At 46.4% G+C, this 18,735-nt stretch overlaps 1 protein-coding gene across 2 annotated transcripts in view; it reads left to right on the top strand.

The window, feature by feature from the left end:
* LOC147120546 (histamine N-methyltransferase-like) overlaps positions 1-18,735 on the top strand; it is a 409,239-nt gene that overhangs the window by 273,820 nt on the left and 116,684 nt on the right. The gene's annotated exons all lie outside the window — the stretch shown is intronic.

Here is an 18,735-nt window from a genome sequence, read left to right as displayed (position 1 = left end):
GTCCGGGGCGCCCCAAGGGCGTTGCACTCTCGAATGACGTCAAGATCTGCGAGCGCAGGAGAGTGGGTGGTATGGTTTAGCGCCGCCGCTAAATGTCTGCTCAATTTCGCAAGAGGCGCAGGTATCGCCGCGCCCGGGTGCTAGTTGGTTAGCGCCCCACTTATCGCCCTCTTAAGGCGCTAATGGGTGGCACTAACAACTGAATTTCTCCTCCTAGATGTAATATCTCCAGGTTTGCAGATGACACAAAGCTGGGTGGGCATGTGTGCTGTGAGGAGGATGCAGAGAAACTCCAGTATGATTTGGACAGGTTGGGGGATTGGCAGATGCATGGCAGATGCAGTATAATGTGGATAAATGCCAAGTTATCCACTTTGGTGGCAAAAACAGGAAGACAGATTATTATCTGAACGGCAATAGATTGGGAAAAGGGGAAGTGCAATGAGACCTGGGTGTCCTTGTGCACCAGTCGCTGAAGGTAAGCATGCAGCTGCAGCAGGCGGTTAAGAAGGCAAATGGTATGTTGGCCTTCATAGCGACAGGATTTGAGTACAGGAGCAAGGATGTCTTGCTGCAGTTGTACAGGGCCTTGGTGAGACTACACCTTGAGTATTGTGTGCAGTTTTGGTCGCCTTATCTGAGGAAGGATGTTCTTGCCATGGAGGGAGTGCAGCGAAGATTCACCAGACTGATAACTGGGATGGCAGGAATGACATATGAAGAGAGATTGGGTCGATTAGAAGAATGAGAGGGGATCTCCTTGAAACTTATAAAATTCTAACAGGACTAGACAGACTTGATGCAGGAAGGATGTTCCCGATGGCGGGGGAGTCCAGAACCAGGGGTCATAGTCTAAGGATAAGGTTTAAGCCATTTAGGACTGAAATGAGGAGGAATTTCTTCACCCAGAGAGTGGTGTAATTCTCTACCATAGAAGGCAGTTGAGGCCAACTTATTAAATATATTCAAGAAGGAGTTAGATATATTTCTTAAGGCTAAAGGGATCAAGGGATATGGGGAGAAAGCAGGGACAGGGTACTGAATTTGGATGATCAGCCATGATCTCATTAAATGGCGGAACAGGCTCGAGGGGCCAAATGGCCTACTCCTGCTCCTATCTGCTATGTTTCTATGTTTCATCTGCCACCTTATTGCCCACCCATTTAAATTCCTTTGCAGGCTCTTTGTGTCCCCCTCACAGCTTGCTTCCCCACCTGTCTTTGTATCATCAGCAAATTTGGAATCATTGCACTCAGTCCCTTCATCTGAGTCATTAACGAGATTTATGAGAAATTATACCAGACACACAGGTTCTGCCTTTAACCTTTTATTGTTCCTACGACAGATTCAAAACCCCAACCACTATTTGAACAGTACACCAATTATGTTACAAGAAATCATGCGTACAACCACTCGCAGATGATCAGTTCAGTATCCATTGATTGTAGGCCACTTCCTTTCGACTGCAGCAGCTCTTCAAGATGAGATGATCGGCCAGGCCCCTCCTTCCAACTGCAGTGCTGATATCTTTTAGTCACTGTCTTTTGTACAGTTTTCCTTGCCTTTCTCAGTAAATCAATCATTCAGAGATTGTAAGAGGTGATCATTTAATGTTCGACCTGAGTTGTTTGAGCTGTCAAATTTTCACACCTACACATCTTGCGTAGTTACCCATTAGCTGCCTTTATCAAAGCCCAAATTGTTCATTCACTCGTAAAAGTTTACAGAAGTGGCAGTAAATCACTCGGTCACATTTCACGTGTTACGTTGCATCCTGTATTTCAGAACTCCCAAGGTTTGACTCCTCCCTTTAGCTACCAAAAGTCATTCCACAACCCCATGACCAGTTTGTTATAGACACGAAGGGCAGAATTTTAACTCAGGTGTGGGATGGTGTCGTGTTATCCACATTTTGTGTTATCCACTCGAATCTAAATGGATGTGGGAGATTGATGCAATTATAACTTAATTGTCCAATTGATTTCCAACATGTGGGAACCCTTGGCAAATGGGTTTTTCCTGACTGAAAGTCGCCTCCGATGATGTCTTCATTGCTGCTGCATTTAAGGTCTACAGCAAGCTTTGCTTCTTCTGCAGGCTGCCAAGCTTTCTCCATTTGGTGTGAGAGACCTGCAGGAAGGATGACAAGCAGGAGGCCCAGATCAGCTCCTCGATTCGACGAGGTGGCCCTGCAGGCATTGGTGGATGGGGCTAGGGCCAACAGGGAGGTGCTCTTCCCTTCCTCAGGGAGGAAGAGGCCTCCCAAGCAGACTAAGGCAGTGTGGTTGCAGGTGGCTGAGGAGGTCAACTCCTTGGGAGTCACACGAAGAACCTGGATTCAGTGCCGGAAAAGATTTCATGACCCTCAGCGCACTGGAAAATTGAGTATGAATTTCCCATCACCCTCAGTCTGATCCCCATTGCCTGTCCTCACCAGCACTCAGCTTCAGCAATCTCTTCCTCCACATCCCACTTGACACTGACATCCATGCACCCTTACCCATTCCCTCTCTCTCTATGCTCACATTCACATAACTATTCGACCATGCAGCCCTCACACTCCCTATCACTGTGATGTTTTGAACACAACTGACAACACACAGGGAGGGCCCTTGGTCTTGCAACCTCACTCCATCTTTGTCTCCTTCTAAGTATCTATGCTATGGAATCTCTACACCCACTCCTTCATTCTCACTCAACCTCCACTTGTCTCCCTCATTGCAGGAAAAGAGAGCTCACCACAAAAGAGAGCGAGAGAGGACAGGAGGAGGGACAGCCTCAATAGCCCACCTGACCCCCTGGGAGGAGGCGGTACTGGAAATAGTGTGAATGGTGGATGATGCGCACGTGGGGGACGGACAGACGGGTGCAACACAGCAAGCTGGTGACAGAAAAGTTTCCCATCTCTCTCTTTGACATTGCATGAGTCGCTGATAATGATTGTGAAGCTCTAACAGATGGACTTATGAGCATCTGCAAAAAGCAATGTGCATGTAGCCTTGGCATCACATCTCTGTCTCTTTCCTTTACTCCCCCATAGGACCATCACAAGCATCCATCCCCCCTAGCCAGGAAGAAGAGGCTGAGCAGCCAGGCTCCTCAGAGGAAGCTGCAACCTCTGAGGGCACAGTGTCACCAGAAATCTGCACACCCAGCACCAGCGCAGACACTCACAACTCGGTGGGACCTTCGGGACATAGAGTGGTGTTGTCACCTGGTGTATCACAGCTCACAAGTGAGCATCAGCAGATTGTGGAGACAGGGACAGCAGTGGAGAGTCCTAGTCAGAGGGCGCAGGACTCTGCCAACTCAGCTCAGCAGCATGTCGACCCTCTGCTCTGGGTCCATCCATGAGATCAGCGGTGATGGAACTCCAGGCACAGGTGCAGGAGTCTCTGGCAGGTTTTGTCTCTAGTGTCGCTGCGAGTGTGGAGCGAATGGAGGAGTCCATAGCGAACATGACCAGAGCCTTTGTGGAGTCATTGGCGCATGAATGCATCACCACGGAAAGGATGGCTACCTCTGTGGAAAGGATGGCTACCGTAGAGGAGAGGATGGCTATGGCCATGGAGGAGCTTAGTCGCCGGGGTATGGAAAACATGGTCAGAATAGAATGACATCCCTTGAGGAGCGATGGGCATCTATTGAACAGAGAAACCAGACCTTCATGGAATTCCTTCTGAGTAGGACTGCCATTGCAGATACGGGTCCCCATAGCCCCCCTGATGTGCAGCAAGGTGCTCTCCAGCCACTTGCAGGCACTGAGGGGGACCTCAAGGAAGTGGGGGCTCCTCTCCAAGCGCTCACACTTCCATGCCACTGCAGAGCCCTCGGTCAGAGCCCCACCAGAGTCCTCACCCAAGTGAGATAGGCGTCTCAACCCCTGCACAGCCGCAGGAGCAGCAGACTGTTGACGAGCCCTCACAGGCTCGCAACCCCAGAGGACGCCCACCAAAGGTGTCGAGACAGGAGCAGCAGCAAAATGAGCAAGGGGCCTCCACATCTGCTGAAGCCACAGGGGAGGCACCATGTAGGAGCATGCGTAAGAGGAAAATTCTGCACAAGTAGTCACAAGGGTAGTCACTTGGGTGCAATTTTGTGTTTACTGTAAAAATGCCATCACTTTGTTACTGCCCATACAAATTCTGATGGCAAATGTTGCAGTTGTCATGTCTGTCATTTCGCTATTGGGACTTCCACATTGAGGGCTTAGGAATACTTGCAACTGTCAGTATGGTGGTCAGAGTGCTTGGGATCCTCTGGTTCTTGGCCATTGTCAATGCTCTGGTAAGAAGCTCGAGGCAAAAGTGTTTGATTGACTAGGCTAAGCAAATCTGGCCAGGATGAGTGCATTCCTTGCATCCTGGGCAGCAATGTTCTCGCCTAATGCTGCCGCTGGTTGATGGGCCTCTGCAGGATGTTCGTTTTCGCACTCCTCCTCCTCCTCCTCCTCCTCCTCCTTCTCATCTGAGGAGGATATGTGATGAGCCACTTGGCCCTCAGGAATCTGCAAGCCACGATGCTGTGCCGTGTTGTGAAGTGCACAGCAAACCATGATGATACTGGAGACCCTGGCTGCTGAGTACTGCAGGGCTCCACCTGATCTATCCAGGCATCTGAAGCGCATCTTCAGCAAACCGATGGTTTGCTCGATTATGCCTCTGATGGACATGTGGCTGGAGTTGTAGCTCTCCTCAGCTTCGTTGGATGGTCTCCTCAATGGCGTCATTAGCCACATCCTCAGGGGATAGCCCTTGTCTCCAAGTAGCCATCCATTAAGTTGGTCTGGCGGACTGAATAGCGGAGGCACACTAGACTGGCACAGTATGAAGGAGTCATGGCAACTGCCAGGCCACTTGGCACAAACATGCAAAATTTCTTTCTTGTGGTCACACACCAGAGGGAGTGGAAGCCCTTGTGGTTGGCAAAAATACCTGGATTGCGATGGGGTGCCTTAAGGGCCACATGCCCTGCACCCTTGGGAAGCCTGCCAGATGAGCTAATCCAACCGTTCGCGCTGTGATGCTTGCTCGATCCTCGGTGAAATGGATGTGATTGTGCATGAGGGCAAAGAGGGCATCGGTTACCTGCGAGATGCAAGTATATGTGGCCGCCTGGGAGATGCCGCTGATGTCTGCTGCTGATCCCTGGAATGAGCCTCAGGCAAAAAAGTTGAGTGCGGTGGTGACTTTGACGGCCACTGGTAATGCTTGTCCCCCTGGTCCTCTGGGCAGCAGGTCTTGCTGTAGCATTGCGCAGATGTCAGTCACTACCTCTCGTGAAAGTCGGAGCCGCCTTTGGCACTGCTGCTCAGACATGTTGAGGTAGCTGACCCTGTTTCTGTAGACCCTGTTTGGGGGCTATCTCCTGCGCCAACAGGCTTCCAGGCGCTGGCCCCTTCTGGCCTGTGCAGCTTCAGGTGGGTGAGCAGCAGCCTGGCGCTCCTGCTGCTGTTGTTGGTGCTGCTGTTGTTCCTGGTTCTGCTGGTGAATGCCCAGATGGGAAGGAAATAAATGGCTCCCATGCTTCTGGTATTTGCCTCAGTTGAGGTAGCACTGAAAATGGCGAGAGGGGGTTTCTCAGGAGGTCACACTGGAGATGGGTGTCAGGCTCCAACCTTCCACAGGTGTGGTTAAGCCTTGTAAAAGTTGCCCCAGACCTGAGACCACTAAGTCCTGCCACCTGCAAATCATGGCTGATCAAATCTCCTCTTTAATGGTTGACCTGCAGTTGATAGTCAGCAATCCAATAGTGCTCCTGCCAGGTTTCACCATGGTGTTTCCCACCAGACGTGTTTCACATGGGAAAAAGGTTAAAATCGCAAGGGCCTTTTAAAATAGGATTATAGAGGCCATTTAGTGCTTGTTAAGGGCCTTAACGACCAGTCCCGCCTGTTGGATGTGGGACGGAGTCGGGACCATCAGACACGACTGAGTTACAATTGCTCGGAGTCGGGAACCAAGTGCGGGGGCGGGGGGGGTCACGCACGCCAGTTTTTGCGATTTTAACCCCCCACATGCCTCCAATCCCACCTTCATGGCTCAATGAAAATCCTGCTCGAAGTCTGCAAATCTAAGGGGCTTTGCTTATCTCTGTTGTCTATGACTACCCCATACAGTCACAACCATTTCTTCTGTCCAGTATCTGCTATCTGAAACACAGCTCTTGAAATATCTCCATCACAAAGCAGCTTGCAGATTCAACAGTTTCTTTTGAAAGCATATTTGCTCAACAAATGTTTTCTGCCTTTTAGTAAAGCACATCAAGATATATTCCATGTCCATTTATCAGTGAAAGACAGTCTGTTACATTCACCAACTTTATTTCACTTCGAAAAACCTTTTGGCCTGGCAAAGCATTTTAATATATACCAAATTTAAGAATTAAGGGTCTGTATATACTTACAACACCCAGTTCACAGAGACACAGTTCTTCAACTTTTCACAGTGATATTCTGTTCTCCAATCATCCCATCTCATGCTGGTACTTTTCACGCTCACCTTCAATTCAACCTGGCAGTTCTCTCACTCTATCCTCGTTAAGCTGATATTCTTCTTCCATTCTCCACCATTCAAGCCAGTAATCTCCCTCTCCTCCCCAGAGTTTCTGCTGGCATTCTTTGCACACCACCTCCCCCAGTAATGTTGGCTCTCTCCCTCCTCACCTGCTCTCAATGTTAGCACTTTCCTTCCTTCTACACCCCAAACGAGACTTCCAGCTTCCCTTTTCTTCCTTCCCAAAACACGACTCCCATTTTCTGCTACCTTCTCTCACCCATTCATGACCATCCAGCTCCCCCTTCCCTTCTCCTTCACTGCCATTCACTCCCTCTTTCACTGCCATCCCCTTCACTAACTCCATTTCCCCTCCACTTGCTATCCATTTCCCCCCTTGCCACACATTTTGTTACTTACCCTTGCAATGCATTCTCTCGCCTACCCACTCTTACTTGGGTCTGGTTGTCACTGGGCAAGTATCATTGTTTCAGCGCACTTCCAGCATTACTGGTTCCGATTGTTACCTCTATATGCTGGATTCTCATCGGTGTTCCTGCTTACAGTTTCCAAATGGTGACAATTCAGGCCGTGGGAACACGTTATGAGGAGGACTGGTGATTCTCAGGGGAATTAGCCACTGGACTCAGGAAGAGCTGAAGGAAGGGGCAGAAGTGGGCCTAGTTGTGCTGATTTGTGTCAGCAAACACTAATGAACTAACCGTGCCCCGAAAAGGCTCACTATCAGCATGAAAACACCGACAGTTAGCATTATTGAACATTGTTAGATTCTCTACTGGTACAGCATCAACTTTCAAAGATTGGCCAAGAAATTAAGAAGTGGGTGGCATGCCTGCAACACACACCTGAAGACAAAGGTACTCGGGTCTCATCTACTTACATTTGGTGAGCTGTGGACACAGATCGGGTGTCCTGATTCAGCTCGCGGTTGTGACCTGGCTCCAACGTGGAGCTGGCCTGTAGGTAAGTCTTAGGGAGGGGCAAGCGCAGTATTGCCTTGGAGCCAGGAGGAGCATAGGAACAGGAGTAAGCCATTAATCCCCTCAAACCTGTTCTGCCATTAAATTAGGTCATGGCTGATCACCCACTTTTGATCCATAACCCTTGATATCCTTATCTAATAAAAACCTATCGCTCTCAACCGTGAAAATTTCACTTGACCCAGCTTCCACAGCCTTTTGGAGGAGAGAATTCTGCATTTCCTCTATGCTTTGTGTGAAAAAGTGCTGATTTCACTCCTAAATGGCCTAACTCTAATTTCAAGATTGTGCCCCGTTGTTCTGTCTTCCCCCACCAGAGGAAATAGCTTCTCTGTTTCTACTTTTATAATTTTAAAGACCTCAATTAGATCTCCCTTCAATCTTCTAAACTCAAGGAAATACAACCCAAGTTTATGCAACTGGTCCTCATAGTTTAACCCTTAAAGCCCTGGTATCATTCTGGTGAATCTGCCCCTTCGAAGGGCAATATATCTGTCCTGAGGTGCGGTGCTCAGAATTGAACGCAATACCCATATGGGGCACTCTTACTCCTCCTGATTCCTGCAGCCTCCAGCAGTCTTTTTAGGGACCGTTGGTTAGGCCACTGTAGACCCGGAAACATTAAGCGGAAGATGCGCAGCACATGCTCAACCCAGTTTTTACTGAATTTGGCATTGTGGTCCTTAAAACAGATGTTAGGCACCTGATTAGCATATTCAAGGGGCCAACGCTTGTTTTAGGCGAGCGACCTGGGCACTCGGAGTCGCTGGCAACCAATTTCCAGTGAAGGTTGGGCACGGGAGATGATGCCCAGATAATTGCCCCTCCCCAACTCTTACTAGTCGCCCAGAAATCAGGCATGACGGGGACCTATTTCTCCCCATCATCTCCAACAATGCACCACTCACTCAGTACTGCAGCCTTGCGCCAGCCTAGATTATGTGCTGAAGTTCCTGGCATGGGGGTTTGAATCGACAACTTTAACTCTGACAAGAATGCTACCATTGGGCCAAGCTGACAAAAAATATCTGCAAGAGACTGGGTGAAACAGTTGGTCAACATGTTCTCCTTTTACCTCTCGGGCCTAGATTTGAATTTAGTCGAGATTGGGAAGAAAGCAAGCTCTCTCTCTCTAATGGTTACAAAGAGTCAAGTGTTTGGGAAGTCTCAGTGCTATAACTAGTGAACGAGCAAGAGTCCATCATTACTGTTGCTTCAATTGTAAAGAAAACAAATCGAAACCTTGTTGCAGTGCAGCTATGCTAATTCCTATCAGTTCCTTTATTGTAAGTGCTGATAAATTGGAGAATTACTAAGTCAGTATTTCCACAAAATTAAACAAAATTGTATTTAAGCAATTATAATTAATACACTCGTGACAAACAGACCCAATGAAAATACTTTTTTCAGATGAAATGGACTTGACAAATTCCACCTTCCATAACTGGGAACTGAAACCAAAAGGTTTTAGTAGGTTGGTAATTATTTGAATGTATTATTTGGCTCAAACACTCTCATGAAGCAATAGAATTACAAACATACAAATGGCAATTTTTCTTTCAATTAATTGACAGGATGAAAAATGATTAATATAATTACTGGAAAACTGGCCATTAAGGCTTAGGTATGGCTCCAGTGAAAAAAGCTTCCAACTTCTGAAGTCTTTCTTCTTAACTATAACCCTTGTTTTATGCTGATGTAAGCTAATTATCTCTAGTCATTTTTCTGCAACCAAACGGATCTATGCTGTAACTTTTCCATTGAAATTATACGCTTCTTAAAACGGAATGTTCCAAAACTGCACAAGATATCCCGAGTGCGACCTAATTAAGATTTTTGATCAAATTCTACATTATCTCTGTGAACCAACTTTTGTGTGCCAACAGTAAGCCAGTGGAAATTTAGTCGGGCGATGTTTGATGAGGAAATCGTGTGCTGCTGAAGGCACAGGTTTTCTGACACTGCTGTTGAAGTTCTTGTGCAGAGGAAGGACATCTTACTCTGTGAAGGAATAAGCCATATTCAGAAAAATACACCATTCTATGAAAGAATCTTGGCCTCTGTAACATGACAAACTGGGCTTGAAAATCTGGAAGCCTCAACAATGGCGATGCTGTAAACAGCATACAGGCTATTGAGATAAGATAAGTTGTTGGCACTGAATCAATAGCTTTGTTGAAACAGGAGGTTAAAGGTTCCTGAAGTCTGAAGCTTTGGAAAGAACACAATGGTGCATCCCTGTTAAGGTGTTTTAAATTACACTTCGGAAAGAATCACAGAAAATTAAGAAACATATGCCTTCATGAAAATGACATCAAATGAAATGCAGGAGACACGAGTCTGTGTTACAACCAGCTGAGGTAACTAAAAAGACAATGGTGCACCCAGTTGAGGTGTTTTTAATTTACACATCATAAAAAGACACAAATAGAAGACTTTGGTAAAAATGACATCAAATAGAAACATCTGCTGTCACACCATTTTTATGATAAGTTTCAAACACCTAAAGGTAGAGACACGATTCTTAATGCTACCAGCTGATCTAACTGTAAAAATAGCAGGGGTCAGCAGAAAAATGACAAGAGATAATTAGCTTACACTAACAGAAAACTTCAAAGGAAATACCACTGCAAAAGTGTATAAAAATTGAACTTTCAAATGGGATGATAGATTTGCTGTAAAAGGGCAAAGCGATTCTTGGCTTCAGAGCTAGCTCTGCAAGTCTTCAACTCTTGGTATCTCGGGGATCAAGGTATTGTATTTGATTTTGGTGGATATTCTGGAATAAACTAAGAACTGTAAAACTAGCGAAGTTAAGATTTGAGAATAAGGATCTCTGATAATATAATTGTAAGTTTTTTGTATTTGGAACTGTTAATGTTGCGATTGAAACACTTACTGTAACTGCATGTTGGTTCTTTAATAAATCTATATATTTTTAGAATTGTCTCACATAGTACTTCTGTATCAAACTCGTGAACTCAATCTCTGTACGCTCTTTGGTGAGGAGTTGCAGAATTCTGTGGGAGTTTTCCGGACCCTCATAATATCTGGAATGTTACAGTCTAGCTAAACTTATTAAAAGTGCTATCTGGGGGGTGGTAACATCTTCAGGTTGTTCCTTTCCTTTAGGGAGAGATAGTTCAGACCTTTAGACCCAATTAAGCATCTTTAGGATTCAGGTACCTCAAACGTTAGTTGAAAGTGAACGTCTGGGGGATACGCCTGATCTGGGGTAGCCCTAAAGGGGCTAGGAGTAGTAATAATCCCTTCAGTTGGCGCCCAATGTGTTTGTTAACAAGTTGATCCAGAACCTATACTTATATTTATGTCTATATCCATCTTGTAGATTGTTAAGTATAGCAGGAGTGTTTTACTGACAGAGTTACTAAGACCCAGATTTAAGTCTCTAGAGACGACAAGTCCCTGATCAGGCCTTGTAGAACTTAAATCAGAACTCCCTCAATATATCATTGAGATCTAGAAATTTCTTATAAAGTTCATATTCAACCCTAACCAAGGTTAGATCCTGACAAAATGGCAAACCCTTTCGGAATTGGCCAAGTCTTTTTATTAGGAAATTCAAACGATTGCTTTATTAGGGGAAATAATCCAATCCCTGTACCTCCACAAAACCAAGTGATAATTTTTGAAATAGAAGGCTTTGATGCTGATGGAGCCATTAGAACTCATGGCACAATTGATGTTGATCCCCAGAACCAGGGGATACAGAATATCCAGTGGGATAATCAAACAAATACTCCAAATCCACTAAATTCCTTAATGATAAGGTGCACACCTGCACAATTGGGAGGCCTAATGAATGGTGCCCAATAAGGTGGTGGCAACCATGGCCGAATAGCAGGACCCGGAGCAGCCTATGCATTACTTTGATTCCCGAGACTCAGAGTTAAAAACTTACTGAGCGTGCCTCTGAAGTTTAGAGAATCGCTTTGCCCCTTTCCAGCAACTTCTGACTGTCTATCTGAAAAGCTCTATTTTTATACCTTTTTTAGTGGTTTATCCTTTGAAGTTTTCTGCTGATGTAAGCTAATTATCTCTAGTCATCTTCCTGTTGACTTTTCTCTATACTTACTGCCAATTTAACTGTTAGCTTGCAGACTTTTGTCTGTTGTTTAGGTGTTTCAAAAACATCATAAAACACAATATGATAGTAGTATTTATTTGATGCCATTCTTAAACCACCTTAACTGGTTACAACCACAGACTCCTGTCTCCATGGTGTTCCATGTTCAATACAAACACCATGTCATTGCTTGGTGCATCTATTGAAGTCATATCTTCAAAGTGTTCTGTTGATATCATATTTACAACATGTAAATTAAAGACACTTCAACTAGGGTGTTTGTTTTCCTAGCCATCTTAGTTGGTTATATTATAATCGTGTTTCCTGTTTCATTTGATGTTACTTTTACAAAGGCACATGGTTTTTTAATATTCTGTGTTCCTGTTTGAATTGTTAGTTTTTAACACTTTACTTGGGTCATTCCATTGTGTTTCTCCCAAACTCCAGACCTTCTGGAAGCGCCAAACTGCTATTTCAATAGGGCCATTGTTTTAGTATTTACAACCAATACCCATTTCAAAAGCTTGTGGCCTAGAAATTCGGTTTTGGCGCAGCGAGGGCTTTAGCGCCGGAAGTTAGTGCCGGCGCTAAGTCCCCCTGCGCGCGCCAAAAATTCTGTAGCGCCGCGCCCAAACGGCTGCCGGCGCTACTGAGGGGTCTCAGCGCCTCAAAACTGGCGCCACGCGCCACATTGCGGTGCTATTCCGGTGCTGCGGCACCCGCTGCGGTGCGGCAGGCTCGGGAAGTGCAGGCCTCCTCCTTCCGTTAAGGAGGAGCTGCCTGCACCCGGCCGCGGCCCGCGATAATCTTTTTAAAAATGAGCCCGGCACCTCGGACAAGTGCCGGGCTTGCTTCTGTTCCGGGGGGGGGGAAGTCCGGGGAGGGAGCTGCGGCCAGGCGGCCGGCGGGAAAGCGGCCGGCCGCCGCGGGGCCTTTAATGCGCCGGCGCAAAGTTCTGTAAGGCACCTCTGCCAGAACGTTGCTTGCGGCTGCCACGGGCGAGGTGGCCGCAACTCAATTTCCGAGTTCGGGCGGGTTACCATGGCAACCGGGACGCTGCGCACACCGATGACGTCATCGGTGCCGGCGCAGCGCTACCGGCCTAACGCCGATTTAGGGCCCCTGTCAATTTCTAAACTGGCCATAACTTCGGCGCTAGGCCCTCTAGCGCCTCAAAAGCGGCACTAAGGCCAGTGAATTTCTAGGCCTAGATTTTTAAACCCAGTATATCATCACAGAATCACAGAATCACAGAAACCCCACAGTGCAGATAGAGGCCATTTCGGCCCATCGAGCCTGCACCGACACATATCCCACCCGATCCCCGTAACCCCTACACCAACACATATCCCACGCTATCCCCGTAACCCCACGTATTTAATCCCTCTAACACTAAGGGTCAATTTATCATAGCCAATCAACCTAACCCGCACATCTTTGGACTGTGGGAGGAAACCGGAGCACCCGGAGGAAACCCACGCAAACACGGGGAGAATGTGCAAACTCCACACAGACAGTCGCCCGAGGCCGGATTCGAACCCAGGTCCCTGGCGCTGTGAGGCAACAGTGCTAACCACTATGCCACCGTGCTGCCCTCATGTATTAATAAAATCAGAATTCTGTTCATATGATGGTGTATTTTTCTGAATTATGGCTTATTCCTTCACACCCCCTTCTTGACCAAAGGATGAGCTCATAACATCAGGGCAGAGTTTGGTCAATTATACTAATAAGGTTACAATAGCTTAATTTCACGAGATGCACAATCATGTGCTACATGAAAATTCCTTTTAAGTCATCCTAGGACAATATTTTGTCTTATTTTAAATTGAACACAATTTAAAAGGATGATAAGTACATAGTCATGCAATGAGCAAAACAACATGGCCTAGAAATTCGGTTGTGGGTCCGCCAGGGCTTTAGCGCCCGAAATTTTGCGCCGGCGTTAATGCCGCTGCGCCCGACGAAAATTCGGTTGCCCCGGGCCCAGACGGCGGCGGGCGCTAATGGAGGGTTTTTGCGCCTCACTATGGGCGTTCAGTGCAGCTTTGAGGCGCTAATCCCCCGCTGTGGCACCCGAGGCGGTGCGGCAGGCTGGGGTACTGCAGGCCTCCTCCTTCTGTTAAGGAGGAGCTGCCTGCAGCCGACCGCTGGCCGGTCGATTCGCCCGACAAATGAGCCCGGCACCTCGGGGAAGAGCCGGGCTCGCGGGCCACACACATCAGTGCCGCGGGGGGGTGGTGGAGGAGTCCGGGGAGGGAGGTGCGGGCAGGCGGCCGCTGGGAAAGCGGCCGGCCGCCGCTCCACCTTTATGCGCTGGCGCAAAGGTGTGTAACATCCCTTTCAACAATCATTGGTTGCGGCTGCCACGGGCGAGGCGGCCGCAACTGAATTTGGGCATGGGGCCGGGTTACCACGGCAACCGGGACGCTGCGCACACCGATGACGTCATCGGTGCCGGCGCAGCGCTACCGGCTAACGCCGATGGTAGGGCCCAACACAATTTCGTTACCAGCTATAATTCCGGCGCAAGACCCTCTAACGTCTCTAATTGGGCGCTAACCCCACCGAATTTCTAGGCCCATATGCTTAGAATGTCCAATCGGCAGATGTACGTTCCGTAGAGGTGAGTTATTCGGACGAGTCAAGGAGACGTCAGTTGAAACTAGTTGAAGCTTGACATGTTGTTCCTTCGATCCGGCATGTGTACAGATGCGTATTGTCGTAAAGGCCTTGCCAGGCACTCAGTTGATTCCTTCTTTATCTGTGATGTCTTCCCCCTTCGCTGAAGTAACTCGTTGATCTTTCCTTGTTTCGGTTGTGGCTTTTCGCAAATCCAATTCCTGATGCGTTGCCAAGCAATGTGTGGAAGAGCAGGTGACACTGTCTGACTGACCGTCGTCAGTAATTCGATCGCATCCATTTCCTGTGTCGCGCTCCAAGCTGGGTCTTGAAAGACAGTGCACCTTGTATTGTTCCTGCATTTCGGTATCCCGCAGGACATCTTTTGAGATTGTCTATGGAGACAGTTTTAAGAATATGCTTGTCATTCGGCTGGTTAATATGTATTTGAACTGTTCTTTCGTTAATAACAAAATGTATTTGAACAGGTTTTTTCCACTTCAGTCTTAAACCAGGTTTCTGCTTGAACTTCTTTTCCTGTACCCAATCTCCTACTATGGGTTCCCATGCTTTATTTGTCAATTTTTTCTGCCTATTTGCTTCCCTTATCCTCTGATCAATTCGATGAATCTCCTCTGTTACTTCTTTTTTTTAATCTAACTGTCACTGTCGGGTCAAGGACTCAGAGTGTGTAGAGGCAATAAAAGAACTATGGGTAAGCGGTATATGCATCGCAACCCCATACATCAGAAAATATGGAGTTTATGGGGACACTGTCCCTGATGCAGATGTGGGCACATTATTGAGTGATAGCTGCACCTCCGGAATGATGGTGGTCCACTTATTCCCCCTGATTCTCAACAGCTTGTCCAATAGCTTTATTACTTCCTGTTTTTTACGTTCCACCAGCCCCGCTGATTGCGGATGACGTGGCATGCTGTGCTCTAACCCAACCCCCCTTTGTTCGCAGTAGTCTTTGAAGACCCTAGATACAAAGGCTCCGCCTTTATTGGAGTGTAAGATTTTGGGTGCACCAGCTACAGTAATTATATCCGAAATAGCCCTGGCAAGTGCATTTTCCGAAAGTTTTTGTGGGGACCGGCCAGCAAGAAGGAAGTGCATCCATCTACACAAACGAGAACATGTCTATATCCCAAAGATGGGGGAAGTGGTCAGATAAAATCAATAAAGAATTTTCCCATTGGCTCATCAGCTTTCACAGGAGCCAATGGTAGTGGACTAATTAGTGATGACTTATTGGTTAAATAGCATGGCTCACAATTTGCCACGTATGTTTTACAGGCTTTAAGCATGCCTGGCCACCAATATAAGGGGGTCAATTTGCAGAATGTTGTTCTGGCACCACAATGTGCTTGACTTAGCCCTCGTGAGCTTTTTTTTTTAGAAGCAGTTCTCGTTTGTGTCTCGGGGGTACCTCTCGGTTTCCTTTGGGCAACTTAACTCGTACAATAGAGGTTTCCGAGTAAAAGTACTTTGGTGGATATCCTGGTGGATTCTCTTTTGTCAGGTCTAATAGCTGAATCAGTTCCTCATCCTGATTAGCTGCCCGTTCTGCCCTAGTGATTACACTAACATTGGCAGGCCCCTCTCGAGGGGGTGTCATAGAATAGTAGTAATAGAACGATACAGCGCTGAAGGAGGCCATTCGGCCCATCGAGTCTGCGCCGGCTCTTTCGAAGAGCAATCCAGTTAGTCCCACTCCCCCGCTCTTTCCCCATAGCCCTGCAATTTTTTCATCAAGTATTTATCCAAGTCCCCCTTTTGAAAGTTACTATTGAATCTGTTTCCACCGCCCTTTCAGGCAGCGCGTTCCAGATGCAGACTGAACGTTTCGCTTGTTCGTCTGCAAGGCTGTTTCCTTTTGAGTGTACTGTTCCAGTGGTATGCCCATTTACATGAATCACCTGACAATTCTTTTTCTCCATTCTCGAACGGAGAATATCTTCCCACAGTGTGGGTTTAATAAGGTCTGCTTTTTCTGAAATATGGCTTATTCCTTCACAGTGCAATGTGTTTGTGTGATGTCCCTGCTAAAGTTGAATAGCTGTCATTGTGTGCGAGGTGTGGGTGTGAGTGTTGCTCGGTAGAGATTGTTGGTGGGTGAGTGCTGGGGGTGTGGTGCTTTGAGCAGTGTGTGAAGCATGTGGTACAGTTGGTGGTATGTAGCATTTGTTGAAGCCTTCACTCACCCTGACCATCCGTATGAGGTTGTTAAACTACTTCTTGCATTGGGTGTGGGCCCTGGGGACCACAGTGCTGCCCATGACATGGTTGGCTATCTCCCTCCGCATAGTGAGGCAGAGTTGTGGAGAGGGCCTCCTGCTATTTGAAGGGTACAGGACCATCTGCCTTCTGTCCACCGCGAAAACCAATGCCTCAAAAGCTTCAACCGAGAACCTACGGGCTCTCTCCCTCCATCTCAGGTCTGCCATGGTTCTTACAGATGTCTTCTAACTAGTGTTTGGTTTGCTATTGGGGCAGCTGCACAGCCAACAATCCTGAGAATGAGGTGCTGCAGCATCAATTAACCTCCCTTTTAAGCAGTGGAAAAACCCTGTGGCAATCATGTCTAGGAATTAGACTGCCCCCGATATTGGTCCAGCTTTTCAGTGTCATGCCAATGAGCATGCGTTTTTAGGCTAGAATCATGACTGCAATCATTTTAATGAGGAGCGACCATGAATTTTGGATGCATTCTAGACAATTTTCAGGTGGTGTTACTTAACCATTTTTAGTCTAAACATTGCCCATTTCTTGGCTATAATGAATTTCTAGCCTAATATTTACAAAGGCAATCTTCCCCAACTATACCAAGTGAACTGCAACATCTGTCTTGATTATTAGATTATTAAAAAATCACTAATCACTAAACGCATTCATATAAAAAGGAAATAATATTAAATTAGATGCAGTTACCCATCAGATACTCTTTGGTATTTTGCTGATGTAACTTCAGCCAGCTCTTTAAGGAAGAGAGAATAATCATTTATTTCAGTACTTTTAGGAAAATAATTTATTTCCAGCACCAGAAGAGCACAGATAAACCTTGTATAGAGCAGTGGGGCTACTTGGAAATGGTGACATACAAGTTACAGGATGAATGAAGTATTTTGCAAATCAGTGAGGTGCCAATACAAAAGATTTACACTAATAGGGGTATTTGAGTTGGAATGAACACAAGCAGGAGACAGTCTTTTGAAACCTCTCCTAACAAACCCACAAAGGTTCTGTATCCACTCCTTTTCTTCCTCTGTGAAGTGCCTTGAGACATTTATCCACATTAAAGACATGCTATAGAAATGAAGTGTTTGATACTTTTTAAACAATAAATACAAATTCGAATTGAAGACTAGGTCACTATGGAGCAAATTGTGATGTGTGCCTCAAAAGAATTACAATTACAAATGCTTATTTCTTGCACTTTTATTGATTAATAAAACATTGTGATTATTGACCATATTTGAGATTCAGCAATGTTACAACAGCTCTTGTTAACATCGGAGGATGTGTTATTACTGAAACACATACTGTTACAATCACGTATTAACAAACGTTTACTGCAGATATCATCATGCTTTGCCAAAAAGCTGGTGTTTGCCACATAGATCAAGAGTTCAAAGCATTTTTATAGTCATGGGCACGCCTAGACAAGACAACCAATATATAGTTATACTAGCTGGGGGGAAGCCCGGCTTTGCCAGGGCTGTTTTGGGCCGGGCGGTTTAAATCGAGTGCCAGGCTTTGGGGCCTCTCTGTGAATCTGCTGCCGGGCAACATTTTAAATCGAGTCCCAGGCTTTTGGGCCCTGTCTGTGTCCCTTTGTGAATCTGCTGCCGGGCAACATTTCTACCTTTTAATACCTTGAAAGATGAAAGTGAAAGTACTTTTAAAAATAACATAAGATTTACCAAAAACGTTTTATAAGAGATACTAACTTTCAAAGTAGTTTGAGCTGGAAGCTGAAGTCATGGCAGTGAAACAATGGCTGCCACATCCCCGAGATGAAAACGATTAGTCCCGCCCACACACACACACACCGATTGGCCAACCATCAGGGGACCGTACTGTAGGATTGGTCAATCGTGACGGCACAGGATTGGTCGAACCTTGACGTCAGTCAATCAATGCTAGCAGATAATGAGTTTAATTTTGAAGGTTTTTTGCATAAGGCGCAAACAATTTTCGGCCGACCGAAAAGTAAATATGCTTACGAGCGTCCCGGAAGCGTAAGCTTTCTTCGAAGGTAACGCGCGCGTAGGTACGCCGTATAACTTTCGAGCGCATAGCCGGACAGATGCACACCCGAGGACAGACAGGACAGACAGAAGGACAGACAGAAGGACAGACAGATCAACTCCTTTATATATATAGATAAACTTCCACTATTCTTCTGAAACGTTTATCCTGTAGCCATGGTAATATGTTTGCCAAGACTTTTATAGAGTTAAATGACACAAAGTCATCCTGCTAGCCAGTAAAAATATTCCCGATCTGGCTATTAAACCTCAAA

The sequence above is a fragment of the Somniosus microcephalus genome, chromosome 4 (genome assembly GCF_052327205.1).
Source record: "Somniosus microcephalus isolate GS21.2 chromosome 4, FLI_Smic_1.0, whole genome shotgun sequence".
Taxonomy (NCBI): Eukaryota; Metazoa; Chordata; class Chondrichthyes; order Squaliformes; family Somniosidae; genus Somniosus; species Somniosus microcephalus.
Note: the sequence above shows the minus strand (reverse complement) of the source record. Positions and strands in the feature narration are given on the sequence as shown.